The 8,648-nt window shown below is 37.0% G+C and overlaps 1 protein-coding gene across 5 annotated transcripts in view; it reads right to left on the reverse strand.

Moving 5' to 3' along the window:
- The window catches only part of fam13b (family with sequence similarity 13 member B), a 69,211-nt gene extending 62,378 nt beyond the window's left edge, over window positions 1-6,833 (reverse strand). For 3 of the 5 annotated variants that reach the window (XM_013909160.1, XM_013909162.1, XM_013909159.1), the window contains exon 1: window positions 6,577-6,833. The gene's annotated coding sequence lies outside the window, so the exon portion shown is untranslated. The remainder of the gene's footprint in view (window positions 1-6,576) is intronic. The other 2 variants (XM_013909161.1, XM_013909163.1) reach the window with 1 other exon arrangement.
- Window positions 6,834-8,648: the final 1,815 nt, after the last annotated feature.

Below are 8,648 nucleotides of genomic sequence, written 5' to 3' on the forward strand. Positions count from 1 at the left end.
GGCAACTAATTATGCAAACCAAAACTGAAAATAGATATAGAAACCAATACACTTACAGATATTTAGCGACTGGGGCTTTCCAAAGCAGGAAGAAAACCGCAGGCTTAATGTACAAAGGTCTGCAAATACTGTACAAAATAGTGCTAAGAGTTACAAATATATTTTATGGTCGTTTGTCATGCTGTATTTACAGTTATATGACCTTGCTCACCAGGCAATCTCTGTGGTTGCTCGACACTCAGCAGATACTGTACGGCTAGGGCACTGTCCTTAAACCTACTGAGAACACGGTGTCAGCCCCAGATTACTTAACCCCAACCAGCTGCTCAGTACAGGATTTCTCCATCTGCCTAATTGAATACTGTAGTGCTCTGCTTTTCAAATGAACTCCAAACTAAAATTAAGAACTGCTTTCATCAAATAACTACAGCAAATAGAAACGAGATCAAAACCCGTGAGAAGTATACTGTTTATCTACTAACAGACTAAACAAAGTGAATTGTTTTAAACTTATAAATGTAATTATCAATTTCTGATTTGGAATTTTCAAACGTAAATACAAATTGTCAAAAGATTGTAACCACTCTCTATTGGCTCATTGTTGCTGCCCAAACAGTTCTGACCCACAAAGCCTGGAGGCTGCAAGGCCTTTTAAGGTATTTCGCACTCAGACATGAGCAAAAAGATCAGTCAAGTCCTTCAAAGTGCAATGAGGACCTTGTTTTACTTCCCCCCCCAACTCCATCTCTCTTTTTCATAGTTTTTCCCTTCATGGCACTCAACACTGATCTTTTAAAGATGATCAGTCAGATCTTTACACAAGACTGATTCTCTAGCATTCTCCAGAGATCAGTTTATACGTGGGACATTTAGTTTATACCAGACCCAAGTGCCATCTATCCCCCTCACCACTCTCCTTACTGACCACTTCTGCAAAGTGTTATTTCATACCACAAGGAGCTTGATAACTTAATGCATTTTGTGTCAGTTTTTTAGAAGTAGTGACAAACTGTACTTTCACATGACTTCCTGATTTCATAATTGCCTGACACAGCGATTTTTACTGAGCTGTTTACTGTCATTGAGGAAACAGTGATAGCTCCATGTTTGAGAGCACTTAGCAATTAAATACATACATGCCAAAAGAATCATACTAGTCATACCTGTTGGTGGAAGTCCTAAAGCATGCACACATGGTATTTATCAAACCAAAGGGTGATTTTCATCATTTCCATCTATTCTCTATGTTAGGGCTGCACGATTAATCGTTAGAAAATCGCGATCTCGATTCATACTTATGTGCGATCTCATTTCCGAATGACAACGATTTCAAAAAAAAAAAAAAAAAAAGACGACGACAACGATTGTACCGCATTTTGATCCGGGACGTAATCTGCATGAAAACAAGCGCTCACTCTCCCTGCTCAACAAATGACAAGGGCGGAGCCTTATACCACGTGATACAGAAGCTGTGCCGTGTGATGCTAAGCAGGGAAAAAACAACGGAGAGCACGTCAGGGATGACGAGAAAGTGACAGGAGAAAATCCGTCCCGGTCAACCACCCAAACATCAATAACGGGAACCTTATACAGCGCTTCCCTATACCCGTCGAACTCCCGCAGGCACAAAGAAATTACGGAGGCTATTACTTATCACCTGACCAAAGATATGGCTCCCATCAACACTGTGCAAAACGAGGGATTTAGGAAAATGATCAACACCCTAGACAAACGCTACACGGTGCCGTCCCGCAACTATTTTTCTATTGTTGCACTACCTGCTCTATACACGCAGCGTCGAGCAACGGTGGAGACGGAATTTCAAGCAGTACAACATTTTGCGGCAACCACAAAACGTGAGACATTTGTTGTTTTTATGTTTATTTATTGTTTTTATGTTCAGTCTCAACTGTTACGAAGTTGATGTGCAGTTGTTAATAAGCGCAATAAATATTTATATTGGAAAAGAAAATCGTGAGAGAATCGTGACCTCAAATCTAAGCCAAAAAATCATGATTCTCATTTTATGCAAAATCGTGCAGCCCTACTCTACAGTTAAAGTTCTGATATTCTTTGTTATTCAAGGTAAATGACAGAATATGAGGGAAAAAGCTTCTATGAGGGTTTTTTCCCTCATGTAGAAGCTTTCGTTTCTATAGCCACCCAGTGAACCATCTCCATTTACACAGTCTTTGAGCCAGGTCAGTGACACACAGCATGACACTGCCTTCGGGCAGTTTTGGTTTAATTTACAACAGAAGGCAGTGCTTTGGATTTCCTCAGCTTGTAGCTACATACTTTGATATTGCTACTCCTTTTCATGGGAGTTTGTTGTTGTCCATCACTGAGTACTTAGCCTTGTGCTTACACATGACATACAAACATACAAATGGTGTTTTCACCAATTCTACTAGTTATAAGTTACAAAGCATATTTGCTATATACGTGCTAACATAAACCAAATGAGATTTAATTTTGTAGCTTTCTGGTATTGCTCCAGCTTTAGCAAACTTTGGGGCATATTTAGTTTGGCTTGGGGCCCTATACACAGCATTTAAAAAACAACAACAAAAAAAAACATTCAATGACTAGGCAACAATAGTTTCACACTCCAGGCAGCTGCGTGATTTTGACACTGCTGTGTGTGTGTGTGTGTGTTTTTCCTTCCATATAAAAACTATGGGTCGTCTTACATGTATGTCTTATCTGACACTGTAGGAGGCTGGAGATTTCTGACTCTGTTGGTATGTGCATACGTGAGAGACTCCACATAAAGGGCTGCAGGTTCAGTTTAAGTACACTTAATGAGAATTTAATTTTTATTTGATTTCAGTATTAATAGTTAGTTATAAGTAGGTATAGTAGGTGACTAGAGGTAAAATAATTACTGTAATTATTAAATTTCCAGCTGTTAACATCTAGGCATCTCATGAAAAAAAAAATACTAACTTATCCAATTATTCTTGAATGTGGCATATGGATCCTCTACTCAACCCAGTGAGCTACGCCACCACCCAGTCACTACTCATTCTTATTAGTGGATGACAACTTGAATATTTGAAAATCATACCGATTCCTGTCACAATATGACAAATTACTGCTTTTTCTCCTGTATTTAGGGCTTAATATGTTACACTCCACTCTAAGAGCCTCTAAGAGTAAGAGCCATTGTCACCATTTTTGGAAAATGTACAGCTTCATCCATCCATCTTACCCAACTTAGGGCTGGAACAGTTTTCATGTAGTGAGAGGTAAAGTACTCCCTAGGCAGGCGGCCTGTCTTTTGCAGGTCTAGCATAAATGGAAAGTCATCCCTTCATACTCACATACACACTTATAGCCAATTTAGAATCACCAGTTAACCTAACATGCATGTATATGCACTGTGAGAGGAAACCGGTTATTAAAATTGATAAAATTGATAAAATCACTGGAGAAGTAATAAAAATTTTAAATAGATTTTAACTGCAGTTCCACATTAAGTTAAAGTTAATGCAGCCCATTTCAAATCAATCACAATAAAATCATACTGATCAGCTTTTATTAGAGAGATGTTTGCGCTCCCATTATCTAGCTCATTTACACCAACAACTCCAGAACTCAACTCTAGAATGACCATAAAGCTGAATCAACACTTTGCTTAAACAGTTTCATCAAACATGGACAATTATAACCTTTATTAAGGTAGACTGTATTGGAGGACTGTTGTATAAGACCACTTTAGATTGTAAAGTACTGTCAGATTAAATCCAAGGTGTTTTTACAGCAGCTGACTTTACAACTACTTTTCATTTTTTCCACTGACCTGTATAGATCCACCTGTTGTTTCTTAGACACTAGTGTTTTGGTAACAGGTTATACTGTACTGAGAAGGCCTAAGACTAAAGTAGATAAAAATAATTCTTATTTTATATCTGAAGAGCTCAACACAATATAGATTATCCAATCAGAACAGATTGGAAACAAATCAGAGGTTGCTTCTGTATTAAATTACTGCCAGGACAGTTTTGTGACATAAATAACATATAATCTATCGTCTGGACAGCTTGTAACATAACTGTTACAAGTCTTTCAGCCCTTTGTAACAATCCTGATATATATTTACCCATTATAAAATTGATAACATTGACTTCTGCAACTGATCAAGACCAATGCAAATGTTCTGTTGATATATTAGTATATCTCTAGTTATCAAAATGCCATCCCCATCATTTGGTTAGCTGATGATGTCACAGAACAACTCATTTTAATTCCCAATCAACTTAATCACATATATTTTCTAATGTAAATTTCATAAAAAGCTTTTCATAGCATAATTTGAAATCTAGTTAACTTGTTTCGTCTGACAAACAACAGAAATGTATCATTTACTACCAAAATAAAACGAAGCTTTTTATTACAATTAAAAATCTCGAAGTCATAAATGGTATTTATGACTGCAAATTACGCAGTGCTGAGCAGTGTACCAGTCTTTCATAAATGCTGTACCAGTTAAAAGATACAACGCCCACCGTGTCCTTTCAAATAGCTTATATTATTATTTATCTTATTACTGCCATGGATACTGCTGAAGCGCATGAGAAGGGGGCTTTTATGACTGTAGAGTCTTCTCACTCATAGTTCCTGTCCTATGAATCATACACATTATAAGGACAGCCATTACAAATCTGCAAATCTCTTCAACTGGGAACAATCCTAGGACACAAGTTGTCAAACAAACTATTTAATTAATAACTTCATATTTACACAATTATGCCGCTTAACAGCATACTGGGTAATTCCTCAAGGCTAAAACACTGTTTATCCTGACAAGTCCAAATGGAGTTTGTATCAAAGCTTTACAACAAAGACTTGCTATATATTGACTTTATTTAAAAACAGGGGCAAAGGTAGCATTGCAGCAAACATTTTATTTTGAATTTATTATGTACCATTTAAACACAGTTTTAAGACAGTTGAGCCCAACTGCTGATATTCAAGCCCCTGTTGATTGCCTGTCAACTCAAAGCAGCTTTCTTCTCTGACCTCTGGCACAAACAAGGCTTTTTATCCAAAGAGCTTTTGCTCACTTGATATTTTCCCTTTTCCAGACCAGACTGAACTTCAAACTAGATTGTGAGAGCACTTGTTTTACTTGTGCATAGTACAGAGAGGTGTGTAGGAAAATACTCAGACTAGCCCATCTGGCACCAACAGTCAAACCAAGTTCAAAGTTATTGAAACCACTTTTCTTCCTCATTCTGATGCTAAGTTTAAACTTCAGCGGGTTGACTTGACAAAGTCTGCATGCCTGAATCCATTGAGTTGCTGCCACGTGACTTCCTAATTAGGTATTTGTGTTAATGAGCACTTTAAGAGGTATAACTAATAATTGTGAATGTGTATTATTTAGGTGCGCTGTAGTTTGAAATGTATTCAAACTAAAAGGGTTTTATAGAATTAACTCCTACAAGTCATAAAGTGAAAAAATTACTTGGAACCTATATGGTAGGCACAGAAATAATATTACTAACAACATACCTGGATATACTGGTAAATTCCTCTTAACTAATGCCTCATTTATGACCTAAATTGGCCAAATATTTATGAATATTTGTGAATCACAGTCTAGTTTTCATACACATGGAAGTTCTTTTACTTATGCACACTGTACAGCGTATGAAGACCAACCCGTCATGCTTCTTGACATGTTGCCGGATGCCATTATGCAATCACCAAGACTTCAAAAAGCTCAGAAATAAACGTCAGCCTCTCATTTCAATGTAACGCCATTGCTGACGCAATTATTGCACATATACATATCCTCATCTGGATCAGCACAGCTTCGTATCAAATCATGTGAACCTAAGCATTGGCGAACATTCCAGCACACACAGTTAAATGCATCCGAGCAGGAAGCATCTGTGTCAGTGATGAAGCTTTCCAGAAATAAACAGAACAGAAAACGAAACCATCTACAACTCGGGAGAACACGAATTCCAGGAACACAGATTTCAAAACGGTTTCCGTATAATCCTGTATAAAAACCCGTCATAACCGGATGATTTTAAACTATCCTACCTACTGCGTCTCATATTCTTGATGCACAAGCAATATCACACAACTCCATAATTTATATATATTGTCAAATGTACACAAAACTTTTTTTTTTAAAAACCAATTGAGTGTTTTTTTTTAATCTTGCGGTACTGATAAAAGCCTTAAACACTCAATTATTTAGGAGTTTCTTTTTCTGCCTCCGAATTAGCTTGCCGTGCCTGCGGAGGAGCCACAGATGTGATGGAACTGCTATTCGGTGCTATCCGTTAGCCACTAGCTCACAGTGACCACAAATGTAGTCGCAAACGGTTTTAAGCCCCGCTGTGCGCTTTAATATTAGCCTCTACGTAAAGACACATATAGAGCAGATATATCATATCAGGTATACATGAGAAAAAAATGATATAAACACATAATAGAAATGGTCAGACAGAGTTAGCTTAGCAGGCTAGCATTAGTTAGCGTTTAAGATGCTGAGAGAACCAGAAGAAGAGCTGTTAGCAAGGAAAGCTAATCAGACGCTCCGGGGTACCTTACCAGGTCAAAACAAACAGGAAAGCGAGGCGAGATGCATTAATTTCTTGTTTCGTTTCTGAAGCCGACTTCTGGTGAGACGGTAACTTTGACGAGATCAAAGCAAATAATGTAGAAATATCGTCGGGAACATTGCAAAGACACTCGAAATTAATGTGGTTCCTGTTTTTTTGCTCAGACTGGCTCGGATGCCCGTTCGCAGGTCGTTGCTTGGAGAGACTCGCACACATACACACACACACCCTCCAGGGACGAACCTGCCAAATACTGGCCCCGCCTCCTTTACTGTGAGCGCAGCACGAGACAGCTGCCAAATACTGACCCCGCCTTGCAGACAGCTGTAGACTAGCAGAGACAGCTTAAAACGCATCTGTGGCTGATTTCTTTATCTACTTATAACAGTAATAATCCACTGTCAAGTATGTTTTATATATATAGATAGATAAACGATAGGAAATAGGTGCAGCGATTTACGCACAAATGTGTAAACGTAAAAGTAAGTACAGTATGTAAGGCAAAAACACACTTGGGCTTATTTCTCTTTAGGAGGCACCTTGCTAGCGCAAAAACATTTTATTTGTGGCAAACTATGTTATGTTTCACTTTTTTTGTATAACCAAATGTGTTTTTACAACATTCTGCTAGTAACAAAGTGACTAAAAATAGATTTCAAATTTGGTTTTGGCAATATTACACTATTGTGCAAGACTGGTTTTTCCCCTGAGTTGTGTGGCTTTTTTTTATACTTGAATGGCTTCACAAACAGTAGAAAATGTAAAAAATGCTCTGGTACAAGGAATGGACTGAAAATTAAAGAAAAAGCAGCCAATGTCTAAAGAAAAATTGTGAAATAATTTCAGAAAGCCTGGAGAACTGCTGCTCACTTTAAAATATTACATGGAAGTCTGGCTCCTTGGAAGCAAAAGAAAGGAGTGGGAAGAGACTTTTGCACAGTGCTGTAAGTTCAGTCTAATAATCTCTTTTTTATATTTTAGAAATAATAAAGTACTATTGCTATTGTATGCTTAATAATGCAAAGATTCTTTTATTATTACTTGCATGTTAGATATGTGTTTGTTTTGTTTGTTTTTCTCTTCCAGTGTTTTTGTACATTGCTTCTTACAAATAAAACTAATGAATAAATGTATAAACTAAAACCTTTAAATACATATACTTTAATAAGCACCCCCTTGTTCATATGCTGGCAGAATAATAAACCTGAGCCTTTACAACAAAGTCCACCCCATAAACTATATGTGTAACAATTGTAACCTTAAGGTCCACAAGTGTGCTTTTTTCTCTCGAGCTTTTATCTTCAATTTGCTGCCTTTCATGTCAGACAGAGTTTGTGCAGTTACATAAAGATAGTTGCAAGTTAATTAATCATTAAATGAATAGTTTATGTGCCTAAAAATAAAACACTGAAGTAATAGAGATAACATATGCTGTTATGAAAACGTAACCACTTTTAGAGATTTGTTAAAGTGAATAAAAGAGCATTACACGTATTTGATATCCAGCCTGCCTATACTGCACATAGTGACATGATAAATAAATGTACTATATTAGTTATGCATTATATTACTTAACATAAATGTATTTTATGTATAAATACAGTGGAGCAAAGTCACTTTCAGGACTTCAGGAATGTGACTGAATGGGTATTTACCGCCACCTGGTGGAATAAGTTGTAAGAAAAAAAGGTTTCTTTGCTGTTTCAGTTGAACTACGATTCAATAATTCAATTAAATGAATTAAATACAAACACAAGCTGACACAAGCTCTATAGACACTCTATAGACACTTTATTGCTGTGTTTATTGTTTAACAATCTAAGGAAGGTCTAACAGTGAGCTTGGCGGGCTTCAAACACACACCCTCCAAGAATCTGTTACCAAAACAAGATTTAAATAGCAAAAAACAGCTATAATGCAGTAATACAACATACATGATGCTATAAAGTCTTAAGATGAATTTATTCTTTATTCTCAGTAACGTATAGGCTATATGTTTCCACTTCCAAAATGCTTCTTTACGTATGTATGTGTGGTGTGTGTGTGTGTGTGTGTGTGTGT

This window comes from Pundamilia nyererei, unplaced genomic scaffold (assembly GCF_000239375.1).
Source record: "Pundamilia nyererei isolate P.nyererei 1_Seehausen unplaced genomic scaffold, PunNye1.0 scaffold00020, whole genome shotgun sequence".
Lineage (NCBI taxonomy): Eukaryota > Metazoa > Chordata > Actinopteri > Cichliformes > Cichlidae > Pundamilia > Pundamilia nyererei.